Genomic DNA, 22,373 nt, shown 5'->3' with positions numbered 1-22,373 from the left:
GCTTGTGCTCTTTCTCTCTCTAAATAAATAAGTAAACTTTAGAAAATTAAAAGAAAAAGTACTTTACAAATTTAACTCATTTAGTCTGAATGCTATGAAGTTGGTAATTTTAGTATCCCCGTTGAACAGATGGGTAAACTGAGGCACTGGGAGGTTAACTATAGGTGTAATTATCCCCATTTGACAAGGGGGGGAACTGAGAATCAGAGAATGAGTGATCCTCGAAAGTTTATTCAGCCATTAAAAGGCAGATTGGACAGAAACTCTCATCTGTCCAGCTTTCTAGACCCTGTGCCAGTCATTTACAAGAATGTATGGAATCACATATTATCTGTTCTTTATTTTTTTAATCTGGCTTCTGCCACTCAGCATAATTATTTTTTTAGACTTGGTCATGTTGTTGCATATATTAATACCTCTCATTTTTATTGCCAACTAGAGTTATATTGTATCAGTATACACAGTGTGTTTATCCATTCCATATTGGTAGACATTTGGGTTTTTTTCATACATAAACCCTTAAATTTAGGTCTGTGATTTGAGTTAATTTTTTAATAAGTAATGGTGTGAAGTATATCAAATTTGTGGTGTTTTGTGTGTATGTGTATGCGTAAGGATATCCAATTGGTTTTGCACCACTTAAAAAGTCTGTCCTCCACTGAATTACCTTTGCACCTTGTCAAAAATTAGTTTTATGTATACCTATAAGTCTATTACTGGGCTCTGTTTTGTACCTTTGATCTGTTTATCTTTTTAAAATATCGATACCACATAGACTTGATAATTGTAGCTTGGAGTGTTTTGAAATCAGAGTAGTTACCTTCCAACCTCCTCTTTCAAGTTGTTTCGTCTTTTCTAAGTTCTTTTCATTTCCATGTGAACTTTAGAATGAGCTCATCAAGTTAAAAAAGCTCATCAGGATTTTGATTGTGTCAAATGTATAAATCAACTTGGGGAGAACTGACATCCTTACAATACTGAGTTTTCTGGAACATGAATGAGCAAGGTAGATCTCTCCATAGATTTAGGTCTTTAATAATCTTTCAGCAGTGTTTTGTAAATTTCAGTATATTGTCAGATTTATTTGCAACTATTTCATGTTTTTGATGATTAAAATGATAAGCTTTTAAAATTTTGATTTCCATTTTTTGTTGATAGTATATAGAGATATACTTGGCTTTTGTATATTGGGCTTGTATCCTATAAACTTGCTAAACTCAATTTTGAGTTTCTGGAAGCTTTTTTTATGGACTCCACTGCATCTTCTGCATAGTCATGTCATCTGTAAATAGAGATCATTGCATTTCTTTATTTGAAATTTTGATGCCTTCTGTTTCTTTTGCTTGCTTCATTGCACTGGCTGGAACCTTCAGTACCATGTTGATAGACATGGTGAGAGTAGATATCCTTGCCTTGTCTCTGATCATCTGAGAAGAGAATTCAGTCTTCCAGTATTAAATATGACAGTAGCTATAGATTTTTTTTATAGATGCCCTTTATTAGGTTGAGGACGTTCATTTTTTTTTTTTTTTTAGTTGGCTGAGAATTTTCATCAGAAATGGATATTGAATTTACTTTTGGGGATAGGTGTTGAAAATACTTTTTCTGCATCTATTGAGATGACCATATGGTTTTTCTTATTTACTTTGTTGATTTGGTGAATTACCAAATTGATTTTCAACATTAAATCGACTTTGGATTTTTAAGATAAACCCCATTTAGTCATGATATACTGTCCTTTTTATAAATTTTGGATTAAATGTACTAGAATTTTGTTTAAAATTCTTGCACCTTTGTTCATGAAGGATATTGGGCTGCACTGCTTTGTGAACATCCAGATTGCACATCTGTATTTTCCTTCTGCCCCAAAGGACTCCCTTTGCCATTTCTGTGGTATCAGTTTGTTAACAATTGTTTTAGCTTTTGCCTGTCTCTAAATGTTTTCATTTTGCTTTTGTTTTTTTTTTTTTTTTTTTTTTTTTTTAAATTTTTTTTTTCAACGTTTATTTATTTTGGGACAGAGAGAGACAGAGCATGAACGGGGGAGGGGCAGAGAGAGAGGGAGACACAGAATCGGAAACAGGCTCCAGGCTCCGAGCCATCAGCCCAGAGCCTGACGCGGGGCTCGAACTCACGGACCGCGAGATCGTGACCTGGCTGAAGCCGGACGCCCAACCGACTGCGCCACCCAGGCGCCCCTTTGCTTTTGTTTTTGAAAGATATTTTCATTGGATAAAAGTTCTAGGCTGTCAGTTTTTTGTTTTTGTTTTTTTTTTTTTTTTTAGTACTTCAGAGTTAGTCTGGTGTCATCTTGCTTGCATTGTGCCCTACAAGCAATTGCTGTCATCCTTGTCTTTGTTCCGTTGTACATAATTTTCTTTTCTTAAGATGGTCTTTTAATCCTTAGTGTTATGCCACTTGGTTCTGACTTGCCTTGATTTAGTGACTTGGTGATTTAGTTTTCTTCACGTTCCTGGTGCTTGCAGTTTGTTGAGCTCTTTGGAACTTTGAGTTTATATTTTTCATCTAATTTGTTACATATTAAGCCACTATTTCTTCAAATATTTTTCTGCCTCCTCCCCTCTGAAGAACTCCACCCATACAAATAGAGTCACTTGGGTTGCCTCACAGCTCACTGATGCTCTTTCCATTTTCTAAACTTCTTTTTTCTGTGTTTCCTTTTGGATAGTTCTATTTCTGTGTCAAGTTCACCAGTCTTTTCTTCTCCAAGATACAGGATTTGTTAATCCCAGCCAGTGTGTTTTTCATCTCAGATATTAATAGCTTTCATTTCCTAAAAGTCTGGCTTCACTCTTTTTATGTCTTCCTTGAATTACTTTTTTGAATACATGGAATACAATTATAATAATTATCTTAATGTCCTTGTCTGCTAAGTCTAATATCTGTGTCATATCTGGGTCAGTTTCAATTTTCATCATTATGGGTCTTATTTTCTGCTTCTTTGAAAAAGCCAAATATTTGACCTGATGCCAGACTTTGTGAATTTTATCTAATTGGGTGCTGTGATAAGTCTTCTTGAACTTTGTTCTGTGATGAAGTTAATTTTTTTTTGGGGGGGGGGGATCGTTTAGCCTCCATTATAGTCTCAGTGTTAAGGTATTTTTTTGGCAGGACCAGAGCAACACTTGACCTGAGACGGCAGGATTCTTCTGAGCAGTCTACCCAGTGTCTCACCATTACGAGGTTTTTCAGTTTGGCTAGTGGAAACTGGCCTTCTTAGGCCATACGAGCACTAGGTGCTGTACCTCCTGTCTCATGTGTTCTTTTGCCTAGTCTCATGTGTTCTCCTTCTATACATGCACTCATCAGTATTCTGCTCAGGACTTGAGAAGGGCCCTCAGGACTTGACCTTCATGGTTCTCTCTCTGTGCAGCTCTCTTCTCTGCTGCAGCGGCCTGTGAACTGTGGCCTTCTTGCCAACCTGGACCCTCAGCTCCTCCTCCTCAGTGCAGAGGCCCTGCCCTGGTTATCCTTCCCTGTGCCACCACCTAGCAGCTCTCTCTGCAGGCAGTATATTGGGGCAGTTGTAAGGCTTACATCATTGGTTTCCTTTCTCGGGGATCACACTCTTTCATCGCCTAATGTATAGTGTCTCAAAAACTATTATTTCCGGTGTTTTTATGGATTGTTTGCTGTTGTTTCAGGTACAAGTGTAAACTGGTCTTTGTTACTCCATTTTGACTGGAAGCAAAAGTCTTGGAAAATTGAAATTAAGCTATGGGCTGTACAAACAAAATAGACAAAAACTGTTTTTATGATGTGATGTTGATCATTCTCATAGTTTGCAGTTAGCTCATTTAGTTTTTATAATTTTTTTTAGTTTGTTTCTAAATAGGAGAGCTAAAGCTAAGATTATGTTAGGATGCAAATAAGAAAAACCCAGTGCAAGCTGGTTTAGCTTGTTTTACTGAAGTGGGGAGGGTTGTAGGGTTGGTATGATTCGTCTGCTTGACAGTGTCATCAGGATCTCTTCTGTTTCCATCTCTCTGTTCTACCTTCTCGTGTCTTCAACCATATTCTTATGGGCTGTGCCTGGTTGTTAAGAGATGACTGCCAACAACTCCTGGGCTCCATGTTTTCTCTTCCACTTCCAGGATGACAGTGTGAGTTCTTTCCCCCCAGAAACCACCAGGAACCATCTTCTCCAATTTCTGAAGTTAAAATTAGGTCATGTCCCCACTTCTGAAAACCAGAGTCCAGGGGATGCACTTATACTGAATCACTGAGGCTCTGGTGGGATCAGCTTCCCCCAAAGCCCTGGACTGCCAGGAAGGTGTCATTGTCCAAAGTCAGAGAGGAATGGGGGGAAGCAATCACAGTGTCCACCTGGGTGAGTGCATCAGGCTGTTTGTAAGCTCTTTGGGACCAGTAATACAACATAGTAGTCTCTTTAATCCTAATAAATGAACAGTTAAATTCATATGATAGTATATTTCAGACTCTGACTTTAGAAACGTTGGCTGTATCTGGATATGTGAATCGGGATTTGGGTTGAATAAAGTAAACTCGTGGATTTATGAAGATACATTTGTAGAATTAGTTAACATTCATATGCTTCCTCTTGTGTCTTAGCACCAGTGTTCCTTGTATTTTTTGTCTTTGCACAATAATGTGTTGTAGGCACAGGTTAGAAAACATGATGACTAAGAGTAAAGATAATTGAAAGCTCTGCAGTAGCCCAGACTGCTGTGGCAGCTGAGTGATAATCTGAGTGCCTGAGTCAGGAGCTGGCCTGTCTGACCCCACTAAGGGCCATGTGTACTCCTATTTAATTGGAGGCTCTCAAGCAGTTTTATTTTAAGTGGCAAGATATTTAAGTTATTGTTTTGGGTACTTATAAAAAAAAAAGGAATCTTTGTGCCGTTAATGTCATGAACACTTGAACACTTGGAACACTGTCACAACCCGCCCCTCCCCCCCCTCCCCCCCCCAGCTGACAAGTGCTAGAATAGATCATCTTTAGGGCTCACCATTTGTCAAACACTGTTCTGAGTGCGTCACATACAACAACAAATATATATCCTCAGATACCTCATGAAGTAGTCCCCGTGATTATCCATAGTTCACAGATAAAGAAACTGAGGCACAAAGAGATGAAATTCCCTTGCCCAATGCTACGCAGTAGTAAGCGATGAAGCTAGAATCTGAACAGCTGGGATTGATGCTCTGGACGGTGTGTAATTAACCACTACACTCTGTTAAGGGCTTGGGGCAAATTTTTATGTAAGTAATGGCTTTTTGCTTCACAGGTATCAGTAAACCAACATAAATATGGGATTTTGAGCAGAGGTCCCTGTATTTCACACTGAACTCTGAAGTCAGGAAATGTGATTGCTAGTGCCGTCAGTTTTTCTAAGGTCTAAGTCCAGAAGGCCAGATCAGTGGTTCTCAACCAAAGGCAATGTGACAACCCAGGAGCTGTTTGGCAGTGCCTGAATACCTTTTCAGTTGTCTCAAGTCACGGGGAGGGGATTGGCGTGTACTGGCACCTAGTGGACAGAAGCCAGTGATACATGAAACTTTCTACAATGCTCAAGACAGGTCCCCACAACAAGGAATTGTCTGTTCCCAAAAAGTCACTAGGGCTAAGGTTGAGAAAACCCGGGCTAGACCAAAAGACTCCTGCTGATGTGCTGATCGAGACTCCCTCCATCTGGACATTACCCAGCATTGTGGTCTTTGTGACTTAAATAGAAATGGTCTTCATCTTGCTCACAGAATCTGAAGAGTATGTGAAGAACCTGAAGAATTGGTTCCTTGTTTGGTATGTGAGCACTGGCTTTGCCTCTTTCTCTAGCCTCACGGCTTATTGTACAGCTTGTTGCTCTTTATAGCTCTGTCTCCTTGCCTCACAGGCTGCAGGATAAGTTTAGACCGGGAAAGACACCCTGTCCTTAACTGTTCCAAGACAAGCCCCCCCAGCCTGCCTGGTTCTTTACCTTTCCTGTGGCCCTTTGATTAGTCCTTCTGCCTGTCCTGTTTGCTGGGTCCTTTGCTGGTAGCCACCCATTCTCTGAAACTCCCTGATTATCCCCATTCAGGACACAACCAGCCTGCTAGAACAAGATGCTGAGTGTGTGTGAGATGTTGTCCTGTGGAGAGTTCTCAAGTGCTGAGGAGGGTGTGGACACATGACCAAAGAGGAACGTGGGGCAGAGCCTTCTGCTGTTGTTGCGGTGGCACCCTGGGACTTGTGGGCTCTCAAGAGCAGGAATGACATCCTCTAGATCATCATCTCAGCAGTGTTCTGGGAACAGGCCACTGTACCTTGCAGTGTATGGTCTGGACTTGTAGCATCCAAAAACATTCCTCTGCCACTCCTTCCGAAAGCAAAGGGACTGCTAATCCTTCCTCTGACTCATGACTAAAACCAGCTTCCAAAGCGGTGAGGTTCTAAAACTTGAAGGAGGGGCCTCATGGCCACAAATACCTCTTCCATCTGTTTGCTGCTTCAACGAATTCCTGCCCATTCAGTGAGCATTATCACTCAATCCCATTTTATAGGTGATCATTCTTACACTCAGAGAAGTTAAGTGACTTTCCTGTGGTGACACAACTAATAAGCTGGATGGTTCACATCTACGTATTTCAAACTCCCTACTCTGTGGTAGGTTGCTCTAAGAAATTCCATGGCCTTATTAAGTACTGGGAAGGACCAGTCAAATTATTTAAGGGTCTAAATGACAAGAGTATGTCCCAGTAAAAAACTCAAATGGAGCTTCTAGACATGAAAAATAAAATGTCTGAAATAAAAAGTATACTGGATGGGATTAAAAACAGATTAGTCATTGAAAAAGACAGTAAAAAAATCAGGAATTAGAATAAGGGGAGGGATGAGTAGGCAGAGCAGAGGATCTTTAGGGCCGTGAAAATACTCTGTATGCTGTTATAATGATGGATACGTGTTATTGTACACTTGTCCAAACCCACAGACTGGGCCACACCAAGAGTGAACCCTAATATAAACTGTGGACTTGAGGTGACTGGGGGTGTCAGTGTAGCTTTGTTACTTATATGTACCACTCTAGTGGAGAGTGTTGATAACTGGAGAAGTTATGCATGTGCAGGGGGAATGGGGGGATGTGGAAGTTATCTGTACCTTCCCTTCAATTTTGCTGCGGAGCTCAAACTGTTCTAAAAAATAAGGACTTTTAAAAAATACAGTGCTAGAAAACCTCTTTGATCTTGGCCACAGCAACTTCTTACTCAACACCTCTCCAGAGGCAAGGGAAACAAAAGCAAAAATGAACTGCTGGGACCTCATCAAAATAAAAAGCTTCTGCATGGTGAAGGAAACAATTAGCAAAACTAAAAGGCAGCCAACAGAATGGGAGAAGATATTTGCAAATGACATATCAGATAAAGGGTTAGTATCCAAAATCTATAAAGAACTTATCAAACTCAACACCCAAAAAACAAATCCAGTGAAGAAATGGGCAAAAGACATGAATAGACACTTCTCCAAAGAAGACATCCAGATGGCTAAGAGACACATGCAAACATGCTCAACATCACTCATCATCAGGGAAATACAAATCAAAACCACAATGAGATACCACCTCACACCTGTCAGAATGACAAAAATTAACAACTCAGGCAACAACAGATGTTGACAAGGATGCAGAGAAAGAGGAAAGAGGATCTCTTTTGCACTGCTGGTGGGAAAGCAAACTGGTGTGGCCACTGTGGAACACAGTGTGAAGGTTCCTCAAAAAATTAAAAATAGAACTACCCTACGACCCAGCAATTGTACTACTATTTATCCGAAGGGTACACAAGTGCTGGTCCAAAGGGACACATGCACCCCAATGTTTATAGCAGCACTATCAACAATAGCCAAAGTATGGAAAGAGCCCAAATGCCCATTGATGGATGAATGGATAAAGAAAATGTGGTGTATATATATATACATACAATGGAATATTATTCGGCAATCAAAATGAAAGAAATCTTGCCATTTGCAACTATGTGGATGGAACTGGAGGGTATTATGCTAAGTGAAATTAGAGAAAGACAAAAATCATACAACTTCACTCATGAGGACTTTAAGAGACAAAACAGATGAACATAAGGGAAGGGAAACATAACATAAAAACAGGGAGGGGGACAAAACAGAAGAGACTCATAAATATGGAGAACAATCTGAGGGTTACAGGAGAGGTTGTGGGAGGGGGGATGGGCAAAATGGGTAAGGGGCACTAAGGAATCTACTCCTGAAATCATTGTTGCACTATATGCTAACTAATTTGGATGTAAATTTTAAAAAATAAAACAAGTTTAAAAAATGCAAAAAAAAATACAGTGCTAGAAAAAATTGGATATTTATAAGGGAAAACGGACCTCAAACCTCACTTCATACCATACACAAAAATTAAATAGACTTAAACATAAGAACTAAAAAATAATAGTTTTAGTTATGTGGGGGAAAATATTTGTGTCTTTGGATTGGGCAAAGATACTATTAAGAAAATAAGAGCCACAGACTGGGAGAACATTTTTATAAACCCTATATCTGATAAATAACTTGCATTCAGAATATATAAATAACGCTGACAACTCAATAATAAAACAACTCCACAATAACAACCCAGTTGACAATTGAGCACAAGATTTGAATTGGCACTTCACCAAAGACAGGTGAATGGCAGATAAGCACATGAGAAGGTTCTTAACATCAGCAGTTGTTAGAAAAGCGCTTATCAAGATCAGTAAGAGATCACTACACCACCTGCTAGAATGTCTAAAATTAGAAAGACTGATCACACTAAGTGTTCGAGAGCAAATGGAACAGCTGGAATTCTATATTCCTGATATGCATGCAAAATCGTAAGTGCACTTAGGAAAACCTTTATGTGGTTCCTTTTAAAAAATGTACACTCACCATAGAACACAACAGTCTCCTAGATACTTATCCAAGACAAGTGAAAACTTACGTCCACACAGAGACCTGTATACAAATGTTTACAGCAACTTTATGCATAATAGTCAAAAACTAGAAACCAAAATTACGAATGAATGAAAATTTGTGGTGTTATTCACGTGATGTATACTATGTTTCATCAGTAAAAAGTAACAAACTACTGATGGATGCAATAACATGAATACATCTCAAAAGCATTATGCTTAGCAAAAGAAGCCAGATACAAGACTACTTACTGTATGATTCTGTTTAAATGAAATGCTAGAAAAGTCAAAACCGTAGCTGTTAGTTTTCTAAGAATTTTATGAGATGATTATTAAACACTACCAATATTAAAATAATATAAACTTACAATTAAATTACATTAAACACAAGGTTGGTAAATACTCATAACTCGTAAACTTTCTGGGGCTCCTGAGTGACTCAATCGGTTAAGCGTCCAACTCTTGATATTGGCTCAGGTCACAATCTCACGGTTGTGGGATCAAGGCCCACATCGGGCTGTGTGCTGACAACCCAGGGCCTGCTTAGGATTCCTTCTCCCCATCTTTCTGCCCCTCCCCTGCTTGCATTCACTGTCTCTCTCAAAATAAAAAAAATATGTATTAAAATTCATAAAGTTTCTAATTATTTTACTACAGTTTATTAACATATATGTTCTTGAGATTAGATCTGTTGTATTTGTATGGTGGGAATGCTATGGGAATTCTGTGTAATGTTGCTGTATTGCACACCTCTTTCCAGCTCTGCATTCAGTGACTGTCATGCTGAGAGCAGGAAATTGACCATGGTGGGAGTAATTACACCATGGAAATTGACAAATGAAAAATCAGGGTTTTGTTTGATTCTTCGTTTTTCAAGGGAGCAGTTTTAAAACATTTTCCAACACACCACTGAAGGTACAGACAGGAGACCCTTTCTCCTGGAAAGGAAAGAATGTACAGGTTGGAAGAAGAGGCCTTTCTGGGGGAGTTTGAATTTGACCTATCCCTTGAAGAATGGCGAGATCGTAGACCAGCTGAGAAGGAAGGAAAGGGCATGTTAGGCAAGGGAGACAAAACAAAAGGCAAGAGACAGCCTAGTTTGGCTGGAGTGGAGGCTGTGTGCAGCCTTAATGAGCAGTAATGCTTAAACACACAACGGACCCACACTGAGGAAGGTTCAGAATGGCAGATACAGTGGACATCTGCTGTTTTTCTTTTCCTTTCCTCTTTTCTTCCCTTTTCGTAACAGCCACATTGGAGCCAGCCATGTGGCTCCGGTGGATTCCACCCATCACAGAGGATACCCTGCTTTTGTCCTGAGCAGTAGATCCCAGGGAGGGATGCCCAGCCTAGGACGGTCCAAGCAGAGTCTTCCCTTTGATGTCTTTTAATGGACATGGTATGTCAGTGGGTATTTTACTCTTGTCTAATTACTAAGCTTGAAGAATGACTGTCCAGAACTGATGCTGCTTACTTCAGGAGGTGATATTGGGATCAACACATAACAGAAGCAGAGATAGAAGGAAGAGAGAGAAGTTTTGAAAGTTGCTTTTAGATCAGCTCCCCCTGTCCTTGAGGTTGGATATGTGAACCAATAAATTCTCCTTTTTTTGCCTAACATGTATGAAAATTTGTTTTTTGTCCCCTTTCTCTGCACCTTGCAAACAGACATTAGTGAACAGTTCCCCGTGATCAGGATTTTATTATCATGTATTCTTTTTTTTTAATTTATTTTATTTATTTATTTGAGAGAGACAGAGACAGCACATGTTGGGAAGGTGCAGAGAAAGAGGGAGAGAGAGAATTCAGTAGGCTCCTCACTGTCAGTGCAGAGCCCGACGTGGGGCTTGATCTCACCAACCATGAGATCATGGCCAGAGCCAAAACCAAGAGTCAGACGCTTAACCTACTGAGCCACCCAGGTGTCCCTGTCATGTATTCTTTATTCCTGAAGACCTGAATTTATGTGTATAAGAGCAAAAAGGAAGGGCCCAAACCTTTCACAGACAGGTGTCCTACTGCTGGGAGAGCCTTAATTCCCACCTTTTATGCAGTCTTAGAGAGCATTCTTGCAAATGAGGTGATCTCTCCAGCTTGGAACAGGAGGGACCTTTGAGGTCATCTAGGGCAGAGGTTTGTTTTGGTTTGCAGACTGTGTCTTTTCAGCTGTTGGCTTCCACAGTGCCTCATGGATTGTTAAGGACCCTATAGAAAAGTTTTAGGCTCCCTGCTCCAATGAGAGGAGCTTTGATTTTTTTTTTTTTTCAGTTTATTTATTTTGTGGTGAGGAGGGGCAGAGACAGAGGGAGGGAAGGAATCTGCACTGTCGGCGCAGAGCCCGCCACGGGGCTCCATCTCCTGAACGGTGAGATCATGACCTGAGCCGAAATGAAGAGTTGGACGCTTAGCCAATTGAACCATCCAGGTGCCCAGCAGCTTTGCTTTTTTCTATTGGGTTCATCTTTAGGCTTTATTTGACAAAAGTCTTCCACAGCTTAAAAGACAGGAAAACAAAGCAAAGGGATCGAATCCAGTTCTCTAATGCCCTTATGGGAAAAGTGAGGGTGATGGCCTGTCCGAGACATACAGCCATCCAAGTGGCAGGCCCCAGCATTGGGGCCCACAGGCTCTGGCTCCTAGGGGGACACTGTCCTGCCTGACTTGCTGGGTCTCTTAGACTTTGTTTCCACATTACCCCACATGAATTCTTCTAGAGCCAGTACCCTGAGGTCAGTGTGCAAAACACCAACGTTCACATCTGCCCCCTATTTCTAAGAAATGTGTGATTGCCTAGGAATACAAAGTCTGTGAGGGAAGACAGGGTTAGAATGCATTCCCATTGAATGCAGTGCACTGCTTTACAGCATCTTCCATTTCTGAGCACTTCACAACAAAAATGATAAATCACAAATTAGAATCATACCTTGTACAGAAACCACATATGCAGTCTAAAATAGACCAAGACCTTGAAGGTAGGTGGTCGGTCCTCTGGTCACCTTCTGCACACAGCTGGAACCCTCCCTGCCCTCTCTCATCAGTAGTCCCTTCACTCCTTCTCTAGCACCTTCAGGAGCAGGAAGTGCAGTACATCAGAAACAGCTGTTTCATTGGCAGACAACTCAGGTTATAAGTGCTTTATAAGCAGATAAAGGTTAAATGAATTTAGTGAGGTTAAATCAGTTGAGATTGAGCCTGAATCCGCTTCTAAATAATGTTTCCCCTTTTCCCTGATTTGACTGGAAACCATATGCAGCCAGTCCTGACCCCACCAAAGCCTGACAAAAGGTTATCCCGTACTTTGACGTTTTGATACACCTAAAGTAGCAATTTCATTCCCTTCATTTCCTAGAAGGAACAGAATGAGGTTTCCAAATCCTTTGCTACTCAGAGTGTGTTTGATGGACTAGCAGGTCAAAACCTGGGAACTTGTTTAAAATGCAGACTCAACCCACCCCAGGCCCAGTGAATCAGAATCCATATTTTAACAAAATCCCTAAGTGATTCCTCAGCCCAGTAAAGTTTGAGGAACGCTCTTGCAAATTGCAACCACTGGCTATAAGGAAGAATGGGGAGAGGTTCTGGCTACCCTCTGTGACACAGAGGTTGACCTGCGTTTTGAGTGTTAGTGACAGATCCTGACCGTCTCCAGCACTCCCTCTTAGGGACCAGTGTGGGAGTGTTTATCATTTCCAGAGTTTCACTTTCTAAAATAAAAGTGTTGGTTAACTTCACTTGCCCTAGCTGGACATGAAGACGTGCCTGAAACCTGGTGTGTAGGGCCCTGCCTTGATGGTTGGAGCAACTGGCAGTACTTATGGAGGCCTGTCTTGCTAATGGCAAGTCAGCTGGAAGCATTTTGGTTTAGGATGGACAGCACGTTGTTTCTACCATGCTGTAGCCTGACATGTCATGTACACTGAAACTGTTTTCTTACGAACTCAAACCCCAGAATCCTCCAAGGAGTGAGCAGAGAAGAATGCTAGAAGGAGAATCCATGCAAAGTGTGTGTGTGTGTGGGGGGGGGGGACTACTGAACAAGAATTCTTAGAAACTGTTCCCCCGTGTTTCACCTCACTTGGGATTCTCACCCTGGGGTCCTTCAGTTCCATTTAAAATTCAGGCTCAAGGGTAGACAAAAGTGTTTCTCCTGGTTCTTCATAACAGCTGAGACAATCTGACATTTTCAAAAAGAATTTAACTAAACACTAAGGGAGAACAAAAAGGAAATAATAGCAGACAATACAAATAGTGAGTTTCCAGAGCACTAGTTTCTGATCCTAAAATAACCACATGCCGGTCTTAAGGATGGTGTAATAATTTGCATTATTGTTAAGCAAATATTCATTTCTTACCCTTCCCACTGTGTGTGCAATATACATCCTTGTCACATTGGTGTTGACTTTCACCATGTGACTTTCTTTGACCACTGGAATGTTAATAGACGCAACATGAACAGAGGCCTTAAATGTGCTTGCATGGCTTGCTTTTGCATCCAGTGATCTGCCGTGACAAGGACATGCCTTGGGTAGCACTGAGTCTTCAGCCTGGATCTGAGCATGACACATGGAATGGGCCTGAACCCAACCTGAAGCCAGGAGCCCTGCTTGACCCACAGCCTGAAGCAAAGCCTCCCATGTAGCCCATTCTAGATCAGCTGAATAGCAGAAAAACTGTAGACTATGAGCATAAATGCTGTTGTGGTGATGCACTGAGTGCCGAGCTGACTTGTTTTTCAGCATCATCGTGACAATAGCTGACTGATACGGATGATGCAATGTCACAGGCCCTGTCCGGAATCCCTTCCGTGGAGCAAGTCCTGCCCATCTCACTGGCTGCTACCCACAAGCTATAGCAGAACCTCTTGACCTTGTTCCTGTTACCCAGACAGCAGGGTGAAACACAGGACCTGCCTCCAGCCCCCTTTGGAGGGTGACATTTACCATCCTACTCAGGCAGAACCTCTCCCTCATCACCCACCTCCATAGTAGAAAGCAGCCTTGCCTTGCAGCTAGCCTGGCCCTCTTCTGTTGACCTAGAGTATAAAATGTCTGAGCCACACAATAATTGATGCAGTGAATAGTAAGACCTACTTGCAATTGCAGAAGCCTTTTTTTGCCCACCTGTCCCAGCAGCTTGGAACGTTCCTCTTTCCCTTCCACATGGAGTGAACCCTACTTGTCCCCTCAACTCTCAGCTCCGGTGCCACTCTCTCAGGGGCCTTTCCCGACTGGATCAAGTCCCCCACGGCCAATCCCATAGCTCCTTGCTTCTTCATGGCACTCAGAGATGCCGTTTTACATTTACTCGTGGGAAGATTTGTTTAATGGCTGTTTGCCCCCCAGACTATAAGCTTCAGGAAAGCAAGGGTAAGCTTCTGGTTGTTTTTGCTCACTGCAAACTCCGTGCACAGCATGTACCTGGTATTCCAAGTCCTTAGTAACTACAAATCGAGTATAGCAGCCTCATTCTCCCTCTAAGCCTCAGAAATGCCCCTTTCCTAGGCAGTTATTTGATTTCTGGGCTTTCCTTCCTTCCTCTAGCACTTTTTATCCCACAGCTCATGAACTTACGTGGTTCTCTCCTAATTTCAAGGTCCCTTCCAGCCCCCTAAGAACACACACATGCAGGAACAGAAATGGGATCTTCAATCCCAAAAAGATCTTACCATCTGAATCTTGGATGTGAGGGCACATTCCTCTCAATTACAAAAGAGGGAAACTGAGGCACATTGTTTCTTCCAAGTTTACTCGGTCGGCCATTGGCAGGCTGTTGACAGGAAATTGGTTCTGCCCCTTTTGTTGTCACTGTGGGCATAAATTGTTTTCCTCCTCTAACGATGACTTTGGCACCAAATACCTTTGGTCTGAAACGCTCGCTCCTCATTAAGCAACCCTGGCTTTAGAGGGTCTGCGGGTTGAATAAGGACGGATTGGGAGCCGTCCACTGGCCAGGTGTTTGGTAGCAGCTGCCACTTGCCTTCCTTTGTTTTTTTCCACCATCACTGGTTTGAACCCTCATCGAGAAGGCCACTTTGTCCGGGACGGGAAGGTAATTTAGTCTCGCGTCTGTTTGGCAGCTCCCTGATTACCAGCTGAGCCTGATTACACAGTCTGTGTGCCTGTCCCCAGGACAGACGTGCTGCTGCCATGCTGGAGGAGGAAGGTGGCTCCAACTGTGAAATTGCATTTTGGAATCTCACTTCCAGTGCTTCTCTGTGGCTAACCCAGACCCAGTTCCCGTGGGGAAAGGGCTCCCAGTCCCAAAGTTAATTTCAAAGCTGCTTACTTGCACTCACTTTCTCTGTCCAGCAGGGGGTCCTAGTGGATAGACCAGGCTCTCCTGTCTCTAGACCTGTCTGCCCCTTTCCTTGGATTCCCTGGAGCTTCTTCCCTTTCTCCAGCAAGAACAGCTTCCATTCATGAGTTAACAAGTTTAAAACACTCAGCAAATATTTATTAAGGACTTCTGTGCCAGGAACCTGAGGTGTAGGTTGAGTAAGACACACTTCTGACCGCAGGAGCCCTCACAATCGAGATGGAGACAGCCACGCGGCCTGTTGGGAGTTACAGCAGTGGGAACGCAGTGGAAGAGATTGGTTTCCTCAGAGAAGGGATAGAGCAGAGTAGTTCCTGGGAAGGCTTCACAGAAGTGGCACCATCTTGATGGGGCCTTAAAGGGAATGAGATTTTGTTTCTAAGTGAGGAAGTAATGGCAGGACGGAAGGAGCGTTGTGAGTGACACGCAGAGGCATGAAAACCCCAGGTGTGTGAACAAACAGCGTGGGTAACCAGTCTGGTGGCAGCGGGGTGGGGGGGTGTTGGACGAAGGTGGGGGTGTGCCTGTAGGAGACACTGTGAGGAGCCGGGGCAAGAGGAGTGTGAAAGATGAGAGGCTGGAAGGTTGGGCTGAGATCAGAGAGTGACAGGGGCTGTATGACAAGCTGGTCCACCGTGAGGCAGGCGGAGCCACAAACATGGGTGCCTGTTCAACATGGAGCAGGTAGGTCATCAAGCTTCTGCAGGAAAAGATCACTGGTATATGGTAGATTAAAGATTTTTCCTAGAAATGCCAGTTTCTGGAAGATAAAACTCGTGCCATAAATAAACCCAGGAAGATTGTTTTTGAAAGGCCATTTGATAAAGGGGCATTAGGGATACATTGTGAATAATTGTCAAACAAAAAGCTGTGGCTGGCATCCTTTGAGCACTTACGGTGTACCAGACATGATACAAGCACTTTATGTATATTTCTTTCATTTGACCCTTAGAACAACATGATGAGGCGGATACTGGTTTCCCTGTTTGGTAGTTGAAAGTGCCTGGTAGTTGGTAGTTGAAACAATGGGCATTTGGTGAGTCAGGCAGTTTGAAGCCGATCAGTCTTGACTCCAGGGATGGTGCAGTAACTTACATGCTCTTTAGGAGACAGCCAGAATCCTAGGTTAAGGAATGCCAATTTTCTACAGGCATTTGGGAGCCACAGAGGGTTCTGAGCAAAGAGGAGATCTCCTCAGTTGATGATGACTTCTCTGCTGAGCACATAGGGACAGCTTGCAGAACTTGCAGGGGCAGCACTTCAATGAATGGGGCACTAGCAAAGGGAGGCCAGGCCTGTGGGTAGCTCTTCCTGACGAAAGGCTTTGTGTACATCTCAGGAGCCAAGCTGCACAGAGTGACAGGCTCTGAGGACAGAGGGCTGCCTGTGCACATCGAAGAATGGCACGGACCTGGTTGCCTACTGGTCTTTTTAATCATCCATATGCCTTAAATCACCCCTCAGCAGGAGCACATGCAATTATGAAGGCAAAGAAGAGATCCTAACTTAAATTCCCTATGTCTTCTTGAAACTGAATTCAGCAATCTAAAGACCATCTCGCAGACCTTTACCTTGCCAGTCTGAACACCCAAAATGTGTGGCGTTCCTTAATAAGCAGGGGTAAAACTTGACCACTGCCAGGAAGCTCTCAGAATTCCTGCAGCCTGAGATGCCTTTCACCTGCTGCAATGGAGTTGTTGCCCTGGGATTCCCCATTTCACTGCTTTCCAGCTGCCTTTGTTTTTTTTTCTGACCACCTTTCCAAATGAACCTCTGAATTTCATTCCTGCTCTTCCTGGGGTCTGCAAATCCTCCGTAATGAGTAGCCATCTGCAGATTTCATTTTTATTCAGCCTCCCCTCCCCCTTCAGATTGGTAATAAAAATATTAAATAGGACTAAAGCCAGTGCTGACCCCCACGGCGCCCTGCAAGACAGCCCCCCTTGGGACTGGCTGCCTTTTATCACTGGCCTTTTTTCCCTGTGGTTGTTTGGCCAATTTAGAGCCATCTTCTCTGCCCTCAGCCTGGTCCATCTGAACCGATTTTGAAAATAAAAATATTGAAAGATATTCCAAGATTTTCTAGTTGAAGTCCAGATCTGCATTTTTTTTTCTATACAGCAGGAAACAATTATGGTATACAACAGAGTTCTTTTTTTCTTTTTCCCTAACAGGATATTAAATATCAGCATGTTTTGATGTGATCTGGATAGTTGACAAAATGTTTTATTTTCAACAGGTTCTTTTGAATCCTGTGTTCCTGAGTTAACAATTGCTAATAAGGAATAGAAATTCTACTCAATTTCTCTTTTTGATCACAAACTCAGGCCTGGAGCATTTTGTGCTTTGGTTTCTTTGGGCATAAAAAAAAAAGTAAACTGGCGAATTTGTGTTCATAACAAACTCCAAGGAAATATTTGATAGCACTACAAAGGATTGTTTATCGCCTAGAGATGCTTGTCTTCTGATACAAATATTCCCCTGTGTTTGGGGGATCCCACCAAGAGACATGCCACAAAATCCATTTAATTGAAAAAAAAAAAGACTGTTTTTCTTTTTTAGAAAATAGACTTTATTTTTTAGGGGAAGTTTTAGGCTCACAGGAAAATTGAGAGGAAAGTGAAAATTTGCCGCATACCTTCTGCCTGCACACACGCGTCGCCTCCTCCACCAGAGCAGTACATTTGTTACAGTCGTTGAATCTACATTGACACATCATTATCACCCAAAGCCTATAGTTTACATTAGGGTTCACTCTTGGTGGTGTACATTCTGTGGGTTTTGACAAATGTATTTTGACAGATGTTTTGACACGTATCCATCATTATGGTATCTCACAGGATATTTTCACGGCCCTAAAAATCCTCTGTGCTCCACCTACTCAGCTCTCCTTCTCCCCAACCCCTAGCAACCCACTGATCTTTTTACCATCTCCACAGTTTTACCCATTTCGTGTTTATTCTACACATTCCACACCTTTAGAAGTCCTAGAAGAGTCAAAGTAGCGTCCTGCTCCTTGGGGACTGCACTCTGCATGTATGAATGTGCTATGAAATATAAATGCATCTGTTCCTGGGCATTTTCTTTTTTCGCTCGCCCTCCTGAGACCTAGGGCTCGTGGAGTCAAAAGCCCATGTGGTAGCATCTGGCCATGAGAAGACATCTTTTCAGGCTCTGTTTATCTTTGCCTCAGTACCCTCATCATAGTAATGAGGATGGACGGAGATTTAAAAGCAAATATGATCTAACAAATAGGCCAGACCACTTTCTAATCCAGCATCCAGAACAAAAGATAGCACTTCCCGGCATTAGCTCACCAGGGGGGAAACACCCTCAGCTCTTTCTGGAAAGCCTTTTACTTTCTCTCAAGATATATATGTATCTATTTCTTAAAGTCTTTTATTTGTATAAGGACCCCGGAAGAGAGACCTTGAATACTTGGACCCATATTCTTAAATTTTTTTGTGACATTTTTCTTGGTCAAGAGCTTTAACAAACAAGACCATCCAAACTAGAAACCTTAATAAAAATTTTTACACTACAGCTGAAAAAGAGAGCATGAGATAATAGGAACCCCACCATTCTCAATATATTTAAGCTCTATTCTATAGAGAGAAGACGTGATAAAGGGGGAAAGGATTTTATAATTCACAGAACACCATTATATTTCATCACAAATGTATTTGTACTCAAGATATCACCATAGCTGATAAAGAAATTTCTGAAAATACTATATTATATATACTACATATAATAGATGGATTTTTCTATACACGTGATATTTGCTTGTGTTATATAGACACATCTTTTTGAGAATGTACTTATAAAAACGTATATAAACATAATTTTACTGGTTAGCAACCTCATTGAAATGGTGATGTGGGCCCTGGGCCTGGCTTTCTTTGTATCTCAGTACATCAGGTCTCAATGGCAATAGAGTGGGAGCTGTCCCGTTTCAGAGTCCCTGAAGCCCAGGTTTGTGTTTGTGTATGGGGAGAGTTAATGAGAACAGAATGGCTTTCTTTCCCTGCTTCCCCAATCCCATCTGTTCAAACAAAAGGCTGAAAGGGAAAGAGAACGGAGACCCTGCTGGTCAAGGGGGGAGGAATAATAACACATATCCTTGGGCAACATTTCAGCACATGCAACCCTTTTATACTGTGCTAAAGCTTTTATTCAGACAAAAGGAAGTCAGGCCAATTGTAGGTTCCCTTTTAAAAAAATCATTATTAAAAAAAAGTACATTAGGCCCAAAGGCTAGTTGGTTTTTTTTTTTTCAGTGACTGCATTTGTAAGTGTAGATTAAAAAATGGAAAATATGTAACGAAGGAGAAAGCAATTTGGTTGTAGTGAAATCTGCTGTGTAACCCACGTGTGTAGGGAGCTGTAGAAGACCAATTTTACTTCGCATGAAGTTCAATTAACAGTATCACAAAAGGAGTAAAAGAAGGCACTTTCTGGTCTTCCTAAGGAGAGTCTATGAAAATATTATAATTTCCAGTGGTGAACAAGAAAACACAATGCCCTCTGCCCCTCAGGTCAATGGCTTGTCAGCAGAAGCCCAGCAAGGAACTCACTGGAAGGTCAGAGCTTTCCCTGGAGCAGTTCATTGAGCTTGACTGGCTCCTAAAGATGGCTTCTAGAATACCAGTGGGGCACCTCGAGGTATTATTTTATAAGGTTTGTTGATACACAGTGCTACTTAGCAAGGCAGAAGAAAAGGCTTTCTGGGGATTACTCCACTACATATAGGTCTAAGCTACTGGGCGCTACCACAGAGGGGAAAGCGAATTTGCCATCAAATGATTAATTTTCGTGTATCTGTACTATAAACCTTATGTGTCAATAAATCAGTCCTCACAGTAGCTGTGTTGCCATCATGTACAGACAGCCTTATCATTCTTTTGGAGGTGTGCAAAATTAATGCTATCTTCTCCTCTCGAGTTAACTCAGATGCTATCACTCCAGTGACAAGAAAGATAAGAGATGAAGAGATTCACAGAGATTGCCAAGGAGTGAAGAGGTCTAGGTCACTATATATTTGGGAAAAGAAGGAGACCACATCTTCAAAATACTCACCAGGGGTGCCTGGGTGGCTCAGTCAGTTAAGCATCCGACTTTGGCTCAGGTCATGATCTCACGGTTCGTGGGTTTGAGCCCCGCATTGGGCTCTGTGCTGACAGCTCAGAGCCTGGAGCCTGCTTCTGATTCTGTGTCTCCCTCTCTCTCTGCCCCTCCCCCCACTCACACTCTGTCTCTGTCTCTCAAAAATAAATAAATGTTTAAAAAAAAAAACTTTTCCAAAGGATAAATAAGAGAAAGGAAGAGAAAAGGCAAGTATGAGTGTTAAGAAATGTCATGTTCAGATCTCCTGGGAATTGTGGATGGCTGAGGAAATTTCATAAGGAAATGCCGTTAAGAATCCCTAATAGGCTAATAGGGACACACCAAGGTATAGAGAGCTAATTCCCTAGAAGGTCTACCGCCTATCCATGAAAGGCAAACTAGACCTAAATTCTAAGGGGGCACAGACTCTGAAAACGAGACATTTCCTACAAGGGAGCCTTGAAGGTTAGTAAAGCACAAATTTAGCCACTCTTGGTCATCGTGATGGCAATATTTTCTCCTAAGCGTTCCTTTTCATCAAGTAGGCAACATTCAATTATGCATGCAAATGGCAGAGAAAGCAGGGAAAAGGCAGTCCAAAGCAGTGATTGATCAAAACCGTATTATCTGGCTTTCACCTGCTTCATATTATTCTTTTTTACAGTGCATTTTCTTCCCTCATTATTTATTTTTGCTTGGGCTAATTTTAAAATGAGTTTTTATTCCCCAGGTACTTCGGTCAGTGTTGGCCCAGAATGAAAAACACACCCCTTATAATCCGTGGAGGATGTAATCCACGACATTAATAACTGGTGAGCTGAATGCATTTGCCTACTCCATTTCCCTCCTCTATCCCTAAAGGAAACGAGGAATATAAATATACCTACTTTACAGAATAGATGAGTTTTTAAAGGTTTGGCTACAAAAGGAAATTTTTGGGTAACAGAATTAGATTTTGCCATGGACGTTCATCAGAAAAGTAAAGCTGTGTACCAGATAAACAGTCTTGTTTGAGGGGATAATGGGAACCATACTTAAAAGATAATAAGGCTTTAAAGATCACACATTTGAAGGAAAGGTGGTCAAGGCTACCCGTTGGGGTGTGTGGCTACCATTATACCATCCACGCCAAGTCAGAAGAGAAATACAGTGTGGTTGGTACAGACTCCTTAGTTAGCACAAGGACTCCTCTGCCCCCACCCCCAACCCTACAGTTTCAGGCACCTTTAAGGAATGTTTGGCTCATTTTTGCCATCGTTTTGGGTAAGGTTGTCACACAAGTACGTGGGACCCCTTCTCTCTACCATCCTTGACAAAGTGCGCATACATTTAGAATGAGCGGCTGTCTTCTGTGCATTTGACTTCAACTCGGATACATGGATGTATTCCATAATCATTCACTGTGAGGAACTGAACAGAGGCTGCAAGTGATTTGGAAAGGCTGGCGCCCAGGTGCATATGAGGGAGCAGATGACACGGTCTGCCAGGTTTGAGGCTTGGATATTTATTTATCCTGAGGGCAGTGAGGGGCTTCTGGAGGTAGTAAACAGGTGACTACAGCAGTAGTGCCTCTCTTCTTTATCTGGTGTAACTTAACTTTTCCTTATTAAATGAATGCGTGGCATTAAGAGATTCCTGTAAAGAAGCAGCGGACAAGCAATCAAGAGAATGGTGGGACCAGATCGTCTACTCTTGGCCTGAGCTCTCAGCCACATTTTAGGGTAAAAACAAAATGGATATACTTAGCTCTGACAAGAAGACAAAATAATTAAGATTTGTCAAGACACTTTGAAATACGGGTTAGTAACATTAACTACAGGGTACAATCCATAGGCTTATATTGTGTTTTCATGAAATGAGGTATCTTTTTGGCCAAGTCTGCCATGAAAATCTAATGGGGAGAGGGGTCAAAAGGTACAAACTTCAGTTATGAAATAAATAAGTCCTGGGGATAGAATATATAGCAGTATGGTGACTATAGTTAATAATAATGTATATTTGAAAGTTACTAGGATCTTAGAAATTCA

The 22,373-nt window shown here is 42.0% G+C and overlaps 1 long non-coding RNA gene across 1 annotated transcript in view; it reads left to right on the top strand.

Moving 5' to 3' along the window:
* The window catches only part of LOC125173250 (uncharacterized), a 109,708-nt gene that overhangs the window by 1,435 nt on the left and 85,900 nt on the right, over positions 1–22,373 (top strand). The window contains exon 2 of the long non-coding RNA XR_007154975.1: positions 21,077–21,158. This is a non-coding gene — a long non-coding RNA (uncharacterized LOC125173250). The remainder of the gene's footprint in view (positions 1–21,076; positions 21,159–22,373) is intronic.

The sequence above is a fragment of the Prionailurus viverrinus genome, chromosome C1 (genome assembly GCF_022837055.1).
Source record: "Prionailurus viverrinus isolate Anna chromosome C1, UM_Priviv_1.0, whole genome shotgun sequence".
Classification (NCBI taxonomy): Eukaryota; Metazoa; Chordata; class Mammalia; order Carnivora; family Felidae; genus Prionailurus; species Prionailurus viverrinus.
The sequence above is the reverse complement of the archived record's forward strand: the minus strand, read 5'-3'. Positions and strand labels throughout refer to the sequence as shown.